The 18,077-nt window shown below is 61.0% G+C and overlaps 1 long non-coding RNA gene across 1 annotated transcript in view; it reads right to left on the reverse strand.

Moving 5' to 3' along the window:
• Nucleotides 1–2,435: 2,435 nt before the first annotated feature.
• LOC125960811 (uncharacterized) overlaps nucleotides 2,436–18,077 on the reverse strand; it is a 43,448-nt gene continuing 27,806 nt past the window's right edge. Inside the window, exons 2-3 of the long non-coding RNA XR_007470850.1 lie at nucleotides 10,555–10,572; nucleotides 2,436–2,483 (exon numbers count right to left, since the gene is read on the reverse strand). This is a non-coding gene — a long non-coding RNA (uncharacterized LOC125960811). The remainder of the gene's footprint in view (nucleotides 2,484–10,554; nucleotides 10,573–18,077) is intronic.

The following is an 18,077-nucleotide window of genomic DNA, read 5'->3' on the forward strand; positions in this document are numbered from 1 at the left end:
TAACCCGTACGCTGACACTCACCCGCGCCCTCACACGTACGCTCCCCCTAAAGCGTTGTCGTACCCTCACCTGGACCCTAAACCGTCCCCGTCCCCTAACCCTAACCCTAGCCCGAACCCTAACCCTAACCCTTCCCCGAAGCCTGACACTCACCCGTCCCCTAATCGTAACACGTACGCTGACACTCACCCGCGCCCTCACACGTACGCTCCCCCTAAAGCGCTGTCGTACCCTCACCTGGACCCTAAACCGTCCCCGTCCCCTAACCCTAACCCTAGCCCGAACCCTAACACTAACCATTCCCCGAAGCCTGACCCTCACCCGTCCCCTAATCCTAACCCGTACGCTGACACTCACCCGCGCCCTCAAACGTACGCTCCCCCTAAAGCGTTGTCGTACGCTCACCTGCACCCAAAACCGTCCCCGTCCCCTAACCCTAACCCTAACTCTAGCCCGAACCCTAACCCTAACCCTTCCCCGAAGCCTGACCCTCACCCGTCCCCTAATCCTAACACGTACGCTGACACTCACCCGCGCCCTCACACGTACGCTCCCCCTAAAGCGTCGTCGTACCCTCACCTGGACCCTAAACCGTCCCCGTCCCCTAACCCTAACCCTAGCCCGAGCCCTAACCCTAACCCTTCCCCGAAGCCTGACCCTCACCCGTCCCCTAATCCTAACCCATACGCTGACACTCACCCGCGCCCTCACACGTACGCTCCCCCTAAAGCGTCGTCGTACCCTCACCTGGACCCTAAACCGTCCCCGTCCCCTAACCCTAACCCTAGCCCGAGCCCTAACCCTAACCCTTCCCCGAAGCCTGACCCTCACCCGTCCCCTAATCCTAACCCGTATGCTGACACTCAACCGCGCCCTCACACGTACGCTCCACCTAAAGCGTCGTCGTACCCTCACCTGGACCCTAAACCGTCCCCGTCCCCTAACGCTAACCCTAGCCCGAGCCCTAAACCAAACCCTTCTCCGAAACCTGACCCTCACCCGTCCCCTAATCCTAACCCGTACGCTGACACTCACCCGCGCCCTCACACGTACGCTCCCCCTAAAGCGTCGTCGTACCCTCACCTGGACCCTAAACCGTCCCCGTCCCCTAACCCTAACTCTAGCCCGAGCCCTAACCCTAACCCTTCCCCGAAGCCTGACCCTCACCCGTCCCCTAATCCTAACCCGTACGCTGACACTCACCCGCGCCCTCACACGTACGCTCCCCCTAAAGCGTCGTCGTACCCTCACCTGGACCCTAAACCGTCCCCGTCCCCTAACCCTAACCCTAGCCCGAGCCCTAACCCTAACCCTTCCCCGAAGCCTGAACCTCACCCGTCCCCTAATCCTAAACCGTACGCTGACTCTCACCCGCGCCCTCACACGTACGCTCCCCCTAAAGCGTCGTCGTACCCTCACCTGGACCCTAAACCATCACCGTCCCCTAACCCTAACCCTAGCCCGAGCCCTAAACCTAACCCTTTTCCGAAACCTGACCCTCACCCGTCCCCTAATCCTAACCCGTACGCTGACACTCACCCGCGCCCTCACACGTACGCTCCCCCTAAAGCGTCGTCGTACCCTCACCTGGACCCTAAACCGTCCCCGTCCCCTAACCCTAACCCTAGCCCGAGCCCTAACCCTAACCCTTCCCCAAAGCCTGACCCTCACCCGTCCCCTAATCCTAACCCGTACGCTGACACTCACCCGCGCCCTCACACGTACGCTCCCCCTAAAGCGTCGTCGTACCCTCACCTGGACCCTAAACCGTCCCCGTCCCCTAACCCTAACCCTAGCCCGAACCCTAACCCTAACCCTTCCCCGAAGCCTGACCCTCACCCGTCCCCTAATCGTAACCCGTACGCTGACACTCACCCGCGCCCTCACACGTACGCTCCCCCTAAAGCGTCCTCGTACCCTCACCTGGACCCTAAACCGTCCCCGTCCCCTAACCCTAACCCTAGCCCGAACCCTGACCCTAACCCTTCCCTGAAGCCTGACCCTCACCCGTCCCCTAATCCTAACCCGTACGCTGACACTCACCCGCGCCCTCACACGTACGCTCCCCCTAAAGCGTTGTCGTACCCTCACCTGGACCCTAAACCGTCCCCGTCCCCTAACCCTAACCCTAGCCCGAACCCTAACACTAACCCTTCCCCGAAGCCTGACCCTCACCCGTCCCCTAATCCTAACCCGTACACTGACACTCACCCGCGCCCTCACACGTACGCTCCCCCTAAAGCGTTGTCGTACCCTCACCTGGACCCTAAACCGTCCCCGTCCCCTAACCCTAACCCTAGCTCGAACCCTAACCCTAACCATTCCCCGAAGCCTGACCCTCACCCGTCCCCTAATCCTAACCCGTACGCTGACACTCACCCGCGCCCTCACACGTACGCTCCCCCTAAAGCGTTGTTGTACCCTCACCTGGACCCTAAACCGTCCCCGTCCCCTAACCCTAACCCTAGCCCAAACCCTAACCCTAACACTTCCCCGAAGCCTGACCCTCACCCGTCCCCTAATCCTAACCCGTACGCTGACACTCACCAGCGCCCTCACACGTACGCTCCCCCCAAAGCGTTGTCGTACCCTCACCTGGACCCTAAACCGTCCCCGTCCCCTAACCCTAACCCTAGCCCGAACCCTAACCCTAACCCTTCCCCGAAGCCTGACCCTCACCCGTCCCCTAATCCTAACCCGTACGCTGACACTCACCCGCGCCCTCACACGTACGCTCCCCCTAAAGCGTTGTCGTACCCTCACCTGGACCCTAAACCGTCCCCGTCCCCTAACCCTAACCCTAGCCCGAACCCTAACCTTAACCCTTCCCCGAAGCCTGATCCTCACCAGTCCCGTAATCCTAACCCGTACGCTGACACTCACCCGCGCCCTCACACGTACGCTCCCCCTAAAGCGTTGTCGTACCCTCAACTGGACCCTAAACCGTCCCCGTCCCCTAACCCTAACCCTAGCCCGAACCCTAACCCTAACCCTTCCCCGAAGACTGACCCTCACCCGTCCCCTAATCCTAACCCGTACGCTGACACTCACCCGCGCCCTCACACGTACGCTCCCCCTAAAGCGTTGTCGTACCCTCACCTGGACCCTAAACCGTCCCCGTCCCCTAACCCTAAAACTAGCCGGAGCCCTAACCCTAACCCTTCCCCGAAGCCTGACCCTCACCCGTCCCCTAATCCTAACCCGTACACTGACACTCACCCGCGCCCTCAAAGGTACGCTCCCCCTAAAGCGTTGTCGTACCCTCACCTGGACCCTAAACCGTCCCCGTCCCCTAACCCTAACCCTAGCCCACACCCTAACCCTAACCCTTCCCAGAAGCCTGACCCTCACCCGTCCCCTACTCCTAACCCCTACGCTGACACTCACCAGCGCCCTCACACGTACGCTCCCCCTAAAGCGTTGTCGTACCCTCACCTGGACCCTAAACCGTCCCCGTCCCCTAACCCTAACCCTAGCCTACCCTAACCCTAACACTTCCCCGAAGCCTGACCCTAACCCGTCCCCTAATCCTAACCCGTACGCTGACACTCACCCGCGCCCTCACACGTACGCTCCCCCTAAAGCGTCCTCGTACCCTCACCTGGACCCTAAACCGTCCCCGTCCCCTAACCCTAACCCTAGCCCGAACCCTAACCCTAACACTTCCCCGAAGCCTGACCCTCACCCGTCCCCTAATCCTAACCCGTACGCTGACACTCACCCGCGCCCTCACACGTACGCTCCCCCTAAAGCGTTGTCGTACCCTCACCTGGACCCTAAACCGTCCCCGTCCCCTAACCCTAACCCTAGCCCGAACCCTAACCCTAACCCTTCCCCGAAGCCTGACCCTCACCCGTCCCCTAATCGTAACACGTACGCTGACACTCACCCGCGCCCTCACACGTACGCTCCCCCTAAAGCGCTGTCGTACCCTCACCTGGACCCTAAACCGTCCCCGTCCCCTAACCCTAACCCTAGCCCGAACCCTAACACTAACCATTCCCCGAAGCCTGACCCTCACCCGTCCCCTAATCCTAACCCGTACGCTGACACTCACCCGCGCCCTCACACGTACGCTCCCCCTAAAGCGTTGTCGTACCCTCACCTGGACCCTAAACCGTCCCCGTCCCCTAACCCTAACCCTAGCCCGAACCCTAACCCTAAACCTTCCCCGAAGCCTGATCCTCACCAGTCCCGTATTCCTAACCCGTACGCTGACACTCATCCGCGCCCTCACACGTACGCTCCCCCTAAAGCGTTGTCGTACCCTCACCTGGACCCTAAACCGTCCCCGTCCCCTAACCGTAACCCTAGCCCGAACCCTAACCGTAACCCTTCCCCGAAGACTGACCCTCACCCGTCCCCTAATCCTAACCCGTACGCTGACACTCACCCGCGCCCTCACACGTACGCTCCCCCTAAAGCGTTGTCGTACCCTCACCTGGACCCTAAACCGTCCCCGTCCCCTAACCCTAACCCTAGCCCGAACCCTAACCCTAACCCTTCCCCGAAGCCTGACCCTCACCCTTCCCCTAATCCTAACCCGTACGCTGACACTCACCCGCGCCTTCACACGTACGCTCCCCCTAAAGCGTTGTCGTACCCTCACCTGGACCCTAAACCGTCCCCGTCCCCTAACCCTACCCCTAGCCCGAACCCTAACCCTAACACTTCCCCGAAGCCTGACCCTCACCCGTCCCCTAATCGTAACCCGTACGCTGACACTCACCCGCGCCCTCACACGTATGCTCCCCCTGAAGCGCTGTCGTACCCTCACCTGGACCCTAAACCGTCCCCGTCCCCTAACCCTAACCCTAGTCCGAACCCGAACACTAAACCTACCCCGAAGCCTGACACTCACCCGTCCCCTAATCCTAACCCGTACGCTGACACTCACCCGCGCCCTCACACATACGCTCCCCCTAAAGCGTTGTCGTACGCTCACCTGCACCCAAAACCGTCCCCGTCTCCTAACCCTAACCCTAGCCCGAACCCTAACCCTAACCCTTCCCCGAAGCCTGACCCTCACCCGTCCCGTAATCCTAACCCGTACGCTGACACTCACCCGCGCCCTCACACGTACGCTCCCCCTAAAGCGTTGTCGCACCCTCACCTGGACCCTAAACCGTCCCCGTCCCCTAACCCTAACCCTAGCCCGAACCCTAACCCTAACACTTCCCCGAAGCCTGACCCTCACCCGTCCCCTAATCCTAACCCGTACGCTGACACTCACCCGCGCCCTCACACGTACGCTCCCCCTAAAGCGTTGTCGTACCCTCACCTGGACCCTAAACCGTCCCCGTCCCCTAACCCTAACCCTAGCCCGCACCAAAACCCTAACCCTTCCCCGAAGCCTGACCCTCACCCGTCCCCGAATCCTAACCTGTACGCTGACACTCACCCGCGCCCTCACACATACGCTCCCCCTAAAGCGTTGTCGTACCCTCACCTGGAACCTAAACCGTCCCCGTCCCCTAACCCTAACCCTAACTCTAGCCCGAACCCTAACCCTAACCCTTCCCCGAAGCCTGACTCTCACCCGTCCCCTAATCTTAACACGTACGCTGACACTCACCCGCGCCCTCACACTTACACTCCCCCTAAAGCGTTGTCGTACCCTCACCTGGACCCAAATCGTCCCCGTCACCTAACCCTAACCCTAACCCGAACCCTAACCCTAACCCTTCCCCGAAGCCTGACCCTCACCCGTCCCCTAATCCTAACCCGTACGCTGACACTCACCCGCGCCCTCACACGTACGCTCCCCCTAAATCGTCGTCGTACCCTCACCTGGACCCTAAACCGTCCCCGTCCCCTAACCCTAACCCTAGCCCGATCCCTAACCCTAACCCTTTCCCGAAGCCTGACCCTCACCCGTCCCCTAATCCTAACCCGTACGCTGACACTCACCCGCGCCCTCACACGTACGCTCCCCCTAAAGCGTCGTCGTACCCTCACCTGGACCCTAAACCGTCCCCGTCCCCTAACCCTAACCCTAGCCCGAGCCCTAACCCTAACCCTTCCCCAAAGCCTGACCCTCACCCGTCCCCTAATCCTAACCCGTACGCTGACACTCACCCGCGCCCTCACACGTACGCTCCCCCTAAAGCGTTGTCGTACCCTCACCTGGACCCTAAACCATCACCGTCCCCTAACCCTAACCCTAGCCCGAACCCTAACCCTAAACCTTCCCCGAAGCCTGACCCTCACCCGTCCCCTAATCCTAACCCGTACGCTGACACTCACCCGCGCCCTCACACGTACGCTCCCCCTAAAGCGTCGTCGTACCCTCACCTGGACCCTAAACCGTCCCCGTCCCCTAACCCTAACCCTAGCCCGAGCCCTAACCCTAACCCTTCCCCGAAGCCTGACCCTCACCCGTCCCCTAATCCTAACCCGTACGCTGACACTCACCCGCTCCCTCACACTTACGCTCCACCTAAAGCGTCGTCGTACCCTCACCTGGACCCTAAACCGTCCCCGTCCCCTAACGCTAACCCTAGCCCGAGCCCTAAACCTAACCCTTCTCCGAAACCTGACCCTCACCCGTCCCCTAATCCTAACCCGTACGCTGACACTCACCCGCGCCCTCACACGTACGCTCCCCCTAAAGCGTCGTCGTACCCTCACCTGGACCCTAAACCGTCCCCGTCCCCTAACCCTAACTCTAGCCCGAGCCCTAACCCTAACCCTTCCCGAAGCCTGACCCTCACCCGTCCCCTAATCCTAACCCGTACCCTGACACTCACCCGCGCCCTCACACGTACGCTCCCCCTAAAGCGTCGTCGTACCCTCACCTGGACCCTAAACCGTCCCCGTCCCCTAACCCTAACTCTAGCCCGAGCCCTAACCCTAACCCTTCCCCGAAGCCTGAACCTCACCCGTCCAATAATCCTAACCCGTACGCTGACTCTCACCCGCGCCCTCACACGTACGCTCCCCCTAAAGCGTCGTCGTACCCTCACCTGGACCCTAAACCATCACCGTCCCCTAACCCTAACCCTAGCCCGAGCCCTAAACCTAACCCTTCTCCGAAACCTGACCCTCACCCGTCCCCTAATCCTAACCCGTACGCTGACACTCACCCGCGCCCTCACACGTACGCTCCCCCTAAAGCGTCGTCGTACCCTCACCTGGACCCTAAACCGTCCCCGTCCCCTAACCCTAACCCTAGCCCGAGCCCTAACCCTAACCCTTCCCCGAAGCCTGACCCTCACCCGTCCCCTAATCCTAACCCGTACGCTGACAGTCACCCGCGCCCTCACACGTACGCTCCCCCTAAAGCGTCGTCGTACCCTCACCTGGACCCTAAACCGTCCCCGTCCCCTAACCCTAACCCTAGCCCGAACACTAACCCTAACACTTCCCCGAAGCCTGACCCTCACCCGTCCCCTAATCGTAACCCGTACGCTGACACTCACCCGCGCCCTCACACGTACGCTCCCCCTAAAGCGTCCTCGTACCCTCACCTGGACCCTAAACCGTCCCCGTCCCCTAACCCTAACCCTAGCCCGAACCCTGACCCTAACCCTTCCCTGAAGCCTGACCCTCACCCGTCCCCTAATCCTAAGCCGTACGCTGACACTCACCCGCGCCCTCACACGTACGCTCCCCCTAAAGCGTTGTCGTACCCTCACCTGGACCCTAAACCGTCCCCGTCCCCTAACCCTAACCCTAGCCCGAACCCTAACACTAACCCTTCCCCGAAGCCTGACCCTCACCCGTCCCCTAATCCTAACCCGTACGCTGACACTCACCCGCGCCCTCACACGTACGCTCCCCCTAAAGCGTTGTTGTACCCTCACCTGGACCCTAAACCGTCCCCGTCCCCTAACCCTAACCCTAGCTCGAACCCTAACCCTAACCCTTCCCCAAAGCCTGACCCTCACCCGTCCCCTAATCCTAACCCGTACGCTGACACTCACCCGCGCCCTCACACATACGCTCCCCCTAAAGCGTTGTTGTACCCTCACCTGGACCCTAAACCGTCCCCGTCCCCTAACCCTAACCCTAGCCCGAACCCTAACCCTAACACTTCCCCGAAGCCTGACCCTCACCCGTACCCTAATCCTAACCCGTACGCTGACACTCACCCGCGCCCTCACACGTACGCTCCCCCTAAAGCGTTGTCGTACCCTCACCTGGACCCTAAACCGTCCCCGTCCAATAACCCTAACCCTAGCCCGAACCCTAACCTTAACCCTTCCCCGAAGCCTGATCCTCACCAGTCCCGTAATCCTAACCCGTACGCTGACACTCACCCGCGCCCTCACACGTACGCTCCCCCTAAAGCGTTGTCGTACCCTCAACTGGACCCTAAACCGTCCCCGTCCCCTAACCCTAACCCTAGCCCGAACCCTAACCCTAACACTTCCCCGAAGACTGACCCTCACCCGTCCCCTAATCCTATCCCGTACGCTGACACTCACCCGCGCCCTCACACGTACGCTCCCCCTAAAGCGTTGTCGTACCCTCACCTGGACCCTAAACCGTCCCCGTCTCCTAACCCTAACCCTAGCCCGAACCCTAACCCTAACCCTTCCCCGAAGCCTGACCCTCACCCGTCCCCTAATCCTAACCCGTACGCTGACACTCACCCGCGCCCTCACACGTATGCTCCCCCTAAAGCGTTGTCGTACCCTCACCTGGACCCTAAACCGTCCCCGTCCCCTAACACTAACCCTAGCCGAACCAAAACCCTAACCCTTCCCCGAAGCCTGACCCTCAACCGTCCCCTAATCCTAACCTGTACGCTGACACTCACCCGCGCCCTCACACATACGCTCCCCCTAAAGCGTTGTCGTACCCTCACCTGGAACCTAAACCGTCCCCGTCCCCTAACCCTAACCCTAACCCTAGCCCGAACCCTAACCCTAACACTTCCCCGAAGCCTGACCCTCACCCGTACCCTAATCCTAACACGTACGCTGACACTCACCCACGCCCTCACACGTACGCTCCCCCTTAAGCGTTGTCGTACCCTCACCTGGACCCTAAACCGTCCCCGTCCCCTAACCCTAACCCTAGCCCGAACCCTAACCCTAACCCTTCCCCAAAGCCTGACCCTCACCCGTCCCCTAATCCTAACCCGTATGCTGACACTCACCCGCGCCCTCACACGTACGCTCCCCCTAAAGGGTTGTCGTACCCTCACCTGGACCCAAAACCGTCCCCGTCCCCTAACCCTAACCCTAGCCCAAACACTAACCCTAACCCTTCCCCGAAGCCTGACCCTCACCCGTCCCCTAATCCTAACCCGTACGCTGACACTCACCCGCGCCCTCACATGTACGCTCCCCCTAAAGCGTTGTCGTACCCTCACCTGGACCCTAAACCGTCCCCGTCCCCTAACCCTAACCCTAGCCCGAACCCTAACCCTAACCCTTCCCCGAAGCCTTACCCTCACCCGTCCCCTAATCCTAACCCGTACGCTGACACTCACCCGCGCCCTCACACGTACGCTCCCCCTAAAGCCTTTTGGTACCCTCACCTGGACCCTAAACCGTCCCCGTCCCCTAACCCTTACCCTACCCCGAACCCTAACCCTAACCCTTCCCTGAAGCCTGACACTCACCCGTCCCCTAATCCTAACCCGTACGCTGACACTCACCCGCGCCCTCACACGTACGCTCCCCCTAAAGCCTTCTCATACCCTCACCTGGACCCTAAACCGTCCCCGTCCCCTAACCCTAACCCTAGCCCGAACCCTAAACCTAACCCTTCCCCGAAGCCTGACCCTCACCCGTCCCCTAATCCTAACCCGTACGCTGACACTCACCCGCTCCCTCACACGTAGGCTCCCCCCAAAGCGTTGTCGTACCCTCACCTGGACCCTAAACCGTCCCCGGCCCCTAACCCTAACCCTAGCCCGAACCCTAACCCTAACCCTTCCCCGAAGCCTGACCCTCACCCGTCCCCTAATCCTAACCCGTACGCTGACACTCACCCACGCCCTCACACGTACGCTCCCCCTAAAGCGTTGTCATACCCTCACCTGGACCCTAAACCGTCCCCCTCCCCTAACCCTAACCCTAGCCCGAACCCTAACCCTAACCCTTCTCCGAAGCCTGACCCTCACCCGTCCCATAATCCTAACCCGTACGCTGACACTCACCCGCGCCCTCACACGTACGCTCCCCCTAAAGCGTTGTCGTACCCTCACCTGGACCCTAAACCGTCCCCGTCCCCTAACCCTAACCCTATCCCGCACCCTAACCCTAACCCTTCCCCGAAGCCTGACCCTCACCCGTCCCCTAATCCTAACTCGTACGCTGACACTCACCCGCGCCCTCACACGTACGCTCCCCCTAAATCGTTGTCGTACCCTCACCTGGACCCTAAACCGTCCCCGTCCCCTAACCCTAACCCTAGCCCGAACCCTAACCCTAACACTTCCCCGAAACCTGACCCTCACCCGTCCCCTAATCCTAACCCGTACGCTGACACTCACGCGCGCCCTCACCCGTACGCTCCCCCTAAGGCGTTGTCGTACACTCACCTGGACCCTAAACCGTCCCCGTCCCTTAACCCTAACCCTAGCCCGCACCCTAAACCTAAATCTTCCCCGAAGCCTGACCCTCACCCGTCCCCTAATCCTAACCCGTACGCTGACACTCACCCGCGCCCTCACACGTACGCTCCCCCTAAAGCTTTGTCGTACCCTCACCTGGACCCTTAACCGTCCCCTAACCCTAACCCTAACCCTAGCCCGAACCCTAACACTAACCCTTCCCCGAAGCCTGACCCTCACCCATCCGCTAATCCTAACCCGTACGCTGACACTCACCTGCGCCCTCACACGTACGCTCCCCCTGAAGCGTTGTCGTATCCTCACCTGGACCCTAAACCATCCCCATCCCCTAACCCTAACCCTACCCCGAACCCTAACCCTAACCCTTCCCTGAAGCCTGACCCTCACCCGTCCTCTAATCCTAACCCGTACGCTGACACTCACCCGCGCCCTCACAAGTACGCTCCCCCTAAAGCGTTGTCGTACCCTCACCTGGACCCTAAACCGTCCCCATCCCCTAACCCTAACCCTAGCCCGAACCCTAACACTAACCCTTCCCCGAAGCCTGACCCTCACCCGTCCCCTAATCCTAACCCATACGCTGACACTCACCCGCGCCCTCACACGTACGCTCCCCCTAAAGCGTTGTCGTACCCTCACCTGGACCCTAAACCGTCCCCGTCCCCTAACCCTAGCCCTAGCCCGCACCCTAACCCTAGCCCTTCCCCGAAGCCTGACCCTCACCCGTCCCCTAATCCTAACCCGTACGCTGACACTCACCCGCGCCCTCACACGTACGCTCCACCTAAAGCGTTGTCGTACCCTCACCTGGACCCTAAACCGTCCCCGTCCCCTAACCCTAACCCTAGCCCGAACCCTAACCCTAACCCTTCCCCGAAGCCTGACCCTCACCCTTCCCCTAATCCTAACCCGTACGCTGACTCTCACCCGCGCCCTCACACGTACGCTCCCCCTAAAGCGTTGTCGTACCCTCACCTGGACCCTAAACCGTCCCCGTCCCCTAACCCTAACCCTAGCCCGAACCCTAACACTAACCCTTCCCCGAAGCCTGACCCTCACCCGTCCCATAATCCTAACCCGTACGATGACACTGACCCGCGCCCTCACACGTACGCTCCCCCTAAAGCGTTGTCGTACCCTCACCTGGACCCTAAACCGTGTCCTTCCCCTAACCCTAACCATAGCCCGCACCCTAACCTGAACCGTTCCCAGAAGCCTGACACTCACCCGTCCCCTAATCCTAACCCGTACGCTGACACTCACCCGCGCCCTTACACGTACGCTCCCCCTAAAGCGTCGTCGTACCCTCACCTGGACCCTAAACCGTCCCCGTCCCCTAACCCTAACCCTAGCCCGCACCCTAACCTTAACCCTTCCCCGAAGCCTGACCCTCACCCGTCCCCTAATCCTAACCCGTACGCTGACACTCACCCGCGCCCTCACACGTACGCTCCCCCTAAAGCCTTTTGGTACCCTCACCTGGACCCTAAACCGTCCCCGTCCCCTAACCCTTACCCTACCCCGAACCCTAACCCTAACCCTTCCCTGAAGCCTGACACTCACCCGTCCCCTAATCCTAACCCGTACGCTGACACTCACCCGCGCCCTCACACGTACGCTCCCCCTAAAGCCTTCTCATACCCTCACCTGGACCCTAAACCGTCCCCGTCCCCTAACCCTAACCCTAGCCCGAACCCTAAACCTAACCCTTCCCCGAAGCCTGACCCTCACCCGTCCCCTAATCCTAACCCGTACGCTGACACTCACCCGCTCCCTCACACGTAGGCTCCCCCCAAAGCGTTGTCGTACCCTCACCTGGACCCTAAACCGTCCCCGGCCCCTAACCCTAACCCTAGCCCGAACCCTAACCCTAACACTTCCCCGAAGCCTGACCCTCACCCGTCCGCTAATCCTAACCCGTACGCTGACACTCATCCGCGCCCTCACACGTACGCTCCCCCTAAAGCGTTGTCGTACCCTCACCTGGACCCTAAACCGTCCCCGTCCCCTAACCCTAACCCTAGCCCGAACCCTAACACTAACCCTTCCCCGAAGCCTGACCCTCACCCGTCCCATAATCCTAACCCGTACGATGACACTGACCCGCGCCCTCACACGTACGCTCCCCCTAAAGCGTTGTCGTACCCTCACCTGGACCCTAAACTGTCCCCGTCCCCTAACCCTAACCCTAGCCCGAACCCTAACCCTAACCCTTCCCCGAAGCCTGACCCTCACCCGTCCCCTAATCCTAACCCGTACCCTGACACTCTCCCGCGCCCTCACACGTACGCTCCACCTAAAGCGTTGTCGTACCCTCACCTGGACCCTAAACCGTCCCCGTCCCCTAACCCTAACCCTAGCCCCAACGGTAACCCTAACCCTTCCCCAAAGCCTGACCCTCACCCGTCCCCTAATCCTAACCTGTACGCTGACACTCACCCGCGCCCTCACACGTACGCTCCCCCTAAAGCGTCGTCGTACCCTCACCTGGACCCTAAACCGTCCCCGTCCCCTAACCCTAACCCTAGCCCGAGCCCTAACCCTAACCCTTCCCCGAAGCCTGACCCTCACCCGTCCCCTAATCCTAACCCGTACGCTGACACTCACCCGCGCCCTCACACGTACGCTCCCCCTAAAGCGTTGTCGTACCCTCACCTGGACCCTAAACCGTCCCTGTCCCCTAATCCTAACCCTAGCCCGAACCCTGACCCTAACCCTTCCCCGAAGCCTGACCCTCACCCGTCCCCTAATCCTAACCCGTACGCTGACACTCACCCGCGCCCTCACACGTACGCTCCCCCTAAAGCGTTGTCGTACCCTCACCTGGACCCTAGACCGTCCCCATCCCCTAACCCTAACCCTAGCCCGAACGCTAACCCTAACAATTCCCCGAAGCCTGACCCTCACCCGTCCCCTAATCCTAACCCGTACGCTGACACTCACCCGCGCCCTCACACATACGCTCCCCCTAAAGCGTTGTCGTACCCTCACCTGGACCCTAAACCGTCCCCGTCGCCGTCCCCTAACCCTAGCCCGAACCCTAACCCTAAACCTTCCCCGAAGCCTGACCCTCACCCGTCCCCTAATCCTAACCCGTATGCTGACACTCACCCGTGCCCTCACACGTACGCTCCCGCTAAAGCGTTGTCGTGCCCTCACCTGGACCCTAAACCGTCCCCGTCCCCTAATCCTAACCCTAGCCCGAACCCTAACCCTAACCCTTCCCCGAAGCCTGACCCTCACCCGTCCCCTAATCCTAACCCGTACCCTGACACTCACCCGCGCCCTCACACGTACGCTCCACCTAAAGCGTTGTCGTACCCTCACCTGGACCCTAAACCGTCTCCGTCCCCTAACCCTAACCCTAGCCCCAACGGTAAACCTAACCCTTCCCCAAAGCCTGACCCTCACCCGTCCCCTAATCCTAACCTGTACGCTGACACTAACCCGTGCCCTCACACGTACACTCCCCCTAAAGCGTTGTCGTACCCTCACCTGGACCCTAAACCGTCCCCATCCCCTAACCCTAACCCTAGCCCGAACCTGACCCTAACCCTTCCCCGAAGCCTGACCCTCACCCGTCCCCTAATCCTAACCCGTACGCTGACACTCACCCGCGCCCTCACACATACGCTCCCCCTAAAGCGTTGTCGTGCCCTCACCTGGACCCTAAACCGTCCCTGTCCCTCACCCTAACCCTAGCCCGAACCCTGACCCTAACCCTTCCCGGAAGCCTGACCCTCACCCGTCCCCTAATCCTAACCCGTACGCTGACACTCACCCGTGCCCTCACACGTACGCTCCCCCTAAAGCGTTGTCGTACCCTCACCTGGACCCTAAACCGTCCCCGTCCCCTAACCCTAACCCTAGCCCGAACCCTAACCCTAACCCTTCCCCGAAGCCTGACCCTCACCCGTCCCCTAATCCTAACCCGTACCCTGACACTCACCCGCGCCCTCACACGTACGCTCCACCTAAAGCGTTGTCGTACCCTCACCTGGACCCTAAACCGTCCCCGTCCCCTAACCCTAACCCTAGCCCCAACGGTAACCCTAACCCTTCCCCAAAGCCTGACCCTCACCCGTCCCCTAATCCTAACCTGTACGCTGACACTAACCCGCGCCCTCACACGTACACTCCCCCTAAAGCGTTGTCGTACCCTCACCTGGACCCTAAACCGTCCCCGTCCCCTAACCCTAACCCTAGCCCGAACCTGACCCTAACCCTTCCCCGAAGCCTGACCCTCACCCGTCCCCTAATCCTAACCCGTACACTGACACTCACCCGCGCCCTCATACGTACGCTCCCCCTAAAGCGTTGTCGTACCCTCACCTGGACCCTAAACCGTCCCCGTCCCCTAACCCTAACCCTAGCCCGAACCCTGACCCTAACCCTTCCCCGAAGCCTGACCCTCACCCGTCCCCTAATCCTAACCCGTACGCTGACACTCACCCGCGCCCTCACACGTACGCTCCCCCTAAAGCGTTGTCCTGCCCTCACCTGGACCCTAAACCGTCCCCGTCCCCTAATCCTAACCCTAGCCCGAACCCTAACCCTAACCCTTCCCCGAAGCCTGACCCTCACCCGTCCCCTAATCCTAACCCGTACGCTGACACTCACCTGCGCCCTCACACGTACGCTCCCCCTAAAGCGTTGTCGTACCCTCACCTGGACCCTAAACCGTCCCCGTCCCCTAACCCTAACCCTAGCCCGAACCCTAACCCTAACCCTTCCCCGAAGCCTGACCCTCACCCGTCCCCTAATCCTAACCCGTACCCTGACACTCACCCGCGCCCTCACACGTACGCTCCACCTAAAGAGTTGTCGTACCCTCACCTGGACCCTAAACCGTCCCCGTCCCCTAACCCTAACCCTAGCCCCAACGGTAACCCTAACCCTTCCCCAAAGCCTGACCCTCACCCGTCCCCTAATCCTAACCCGTACGCTGACACTCACCCGCGCCCTCACACGTACGCTCCCCCTAAAGCGTCGTCGTACCCTCACCTGGACCCTAAACCGTCCCCGTCCCCTAACCCTAACCCTAACCCGAGCCCTAACCCTAACCCTTCCCCGAAGCCTGACCCTCACCCGTCCCCTAATCCTAACCCGTATGCTGACACTCACCCGTGCCCTCACACGTACGCTCCCGCTAAAGCGTTTTCGTGCCCTCACCTGGACCCTAAACCGTCCCCGTCCCCTAATCCTAACCCTAGCCCGAACCCTAACCCTAACCCTTCCCCGAAGCCTGACCCTCACCCGTCCCCTAATCCTAACCCGTACGCTGACACTAACCCGCGCCCTCACACGTACACTCCCCCTAAAGCGTTGTCGTACCCTCACCTGGACCCTAAACCGTCCCCATCCCCTAACCCTAACCCTAGCCCGAACCTGACCCTAACCCTTCCCCGAAGCCTGACCCTCACCCGTCCCCTAATCCTAACCCGTACACTGACACTCACCCGCGCCCTCACACGTACGCTCCCCCTAAAGCGTTGTCGTACCCTCACCTGGACCCTAAACCGTCCCCGTCCCCTAACCCTAACCCTAGCCCGAACCCTGACCCTAACCCTTCCCCGAAGCCTGACCCTCACCCGTCCCCTAATCCTAACCCGTACGCTGACACTCACCCGCGCCCTCACACGTACGCTCCCCCTAAAGCGTTGTCGTGCCCTCACCTGGACCCTAAACCGTCCCCGTCCCTCACCCTAACCCTAGCCCGAACCCTGACCCTAACCCTTCCCCGAAGCCTGACCCTCACCCGTCCCCTAATCCTAACCCGTACGCTGACACTCACCCGTGCCCTCACACGTACGCTCCCCCTAAAGCGTTGTCGTACCCTCACCTGGACCCTAAACCGTCCCCGTCCCCTAACCCTAACCCTAGCCCGAACCCTAACCCTAACCCTTCCCCGAAGCCTGACCCTCACCCGTCCCCTAATCCTAACCCGTACCCTGACACTCACCCGCGCCCTCACACGTACGCTCCACCTAAAGCGTTGTCGTACCCTCACCTGGACCCTAAACCATCCCCGTCCCCTAACCCTAACCCTAGCCCCAACGGTAACCCTAACCCTTCCCCAAAGCCTGACCCTCACCCGTCCCCTAATCCTAACCTGTACGCTGACACTCACCCGCGCCCTCACACGTACACTCCCCCTAAAGCGTTGTCGTACCCTCACCTGGACCCTAAACCGTCCCCGTCCCCTAACCCTAACCCGAGCCCGAACCTGACCCTAACCCTTTCCCGAAGCCTGACCCTCACCCGTCCCCTAATCCTAACCCGTACACTGACACTCACCCGCGCCCTCATACGTACGCTCCCCCTAAAGCGTTGTCGTACCCTCACCTGGACCCTAAACCGTCCCCGTCCCCTAACCCTAACCCTAGCCCGAACCCTGACCCTAACCCTTCCCCGAAGCCTGACCCTCACCCGTCCCCTAATCCTAACCCGTACGCTGACACTCACCCGCGCCCTCACACGTACGCTCCCCCTAAAGCGTTGTCCTGCCCTCACCTGGACCCTAAACCGTCCCCGTCCCCTAATCCTAACCCTAGCCCGAACCCTAACCCTAACCCTTCCCCGAAGCCTGACCCTCACCCGTCCCCTAATCCTAACCCGTACGCTGACACTCACCCGCGCCCTCACACGTACGCTCCCCCTAAAGCGTTGTCGTACCCTCACCTGGACCCTAAACCGTCCCCGTCCCCTAACCCTAACCCTAGCCCGAACCCTAACCCTAACCCTTCCCCGAAGCCTGACCCTCACCCGTCCCCTAATCCTAACCCGTACGCTGACACTCACCCGCGCCCTCACACGTACGCTCCCCCTAAAGCGTCGTCGTACCCTCACCTGGACACTAAACCGTCCCCGTCCCCTAACCCTAACCCTAGCCCGAGCCCTAACCCTAACCCTTCCCCGAAGCCTGACCCTCACCCGTCCCCTAATCCTAACCCGTACGCTGACACTCACCCGCGCCCTCACACGTACGCTCCCCCTAAAGCGTTGTCGTACCCTCACCTGGACCCTAAACCGTCCCCGTCCCCTAACCCTAACCCTAGCCCGAACCCTGACCCTAACCCTTCCCCGAAGCCTGACCCTCACCCGTCCCCTAATCCTAACCCGTACGCTGACACTCACCCGCGCCCTCACACATACGCTCCCCCTAAAGCGTTGTCGTGCCCTCACCTGGACCCTAAACCGTCCCCGTCCCTCACCCTAACCCTAGCCCGAACCCTGACCCTAACCCTTCCCGGAAGCCTGACCCTCACCCGTCCCCTAATCCTAACCCGTACGCTGACACTCACCCGTGCCCTCACACGTACGCTCCCCCTAAAGCGTTGTCGTACCCTCACCTGGACCCTAAACCGTCCCCGTCCCCTAACCCTAACCCTAGCCCGAACCCTAACCCTAACCCTTCCCCGAAGCCTGACCCTCACCCGTCCCCTAATCCTAACCCGTACCCTGACACTCACCCGCGCCCTCACACGTACGCTCCACCTAAAGCGTTGTCGTACCCTCACCTGGACCCTAAACCGTCCCCGTCCC

Source organism: Orcinus orca, chromosome 13 (genome assembly GCF_937001465.1).
Source record: "Orcinus orca chromosome 13, mOrcOrc1.1, whole genome shotgun sequence".
NCBI classification, from domain to species: Eukaryota; Metazoa; Chordata; class Mammalia; order Artiodactyla; family Delphinidae; genus Orcinus; species Orcinus orca.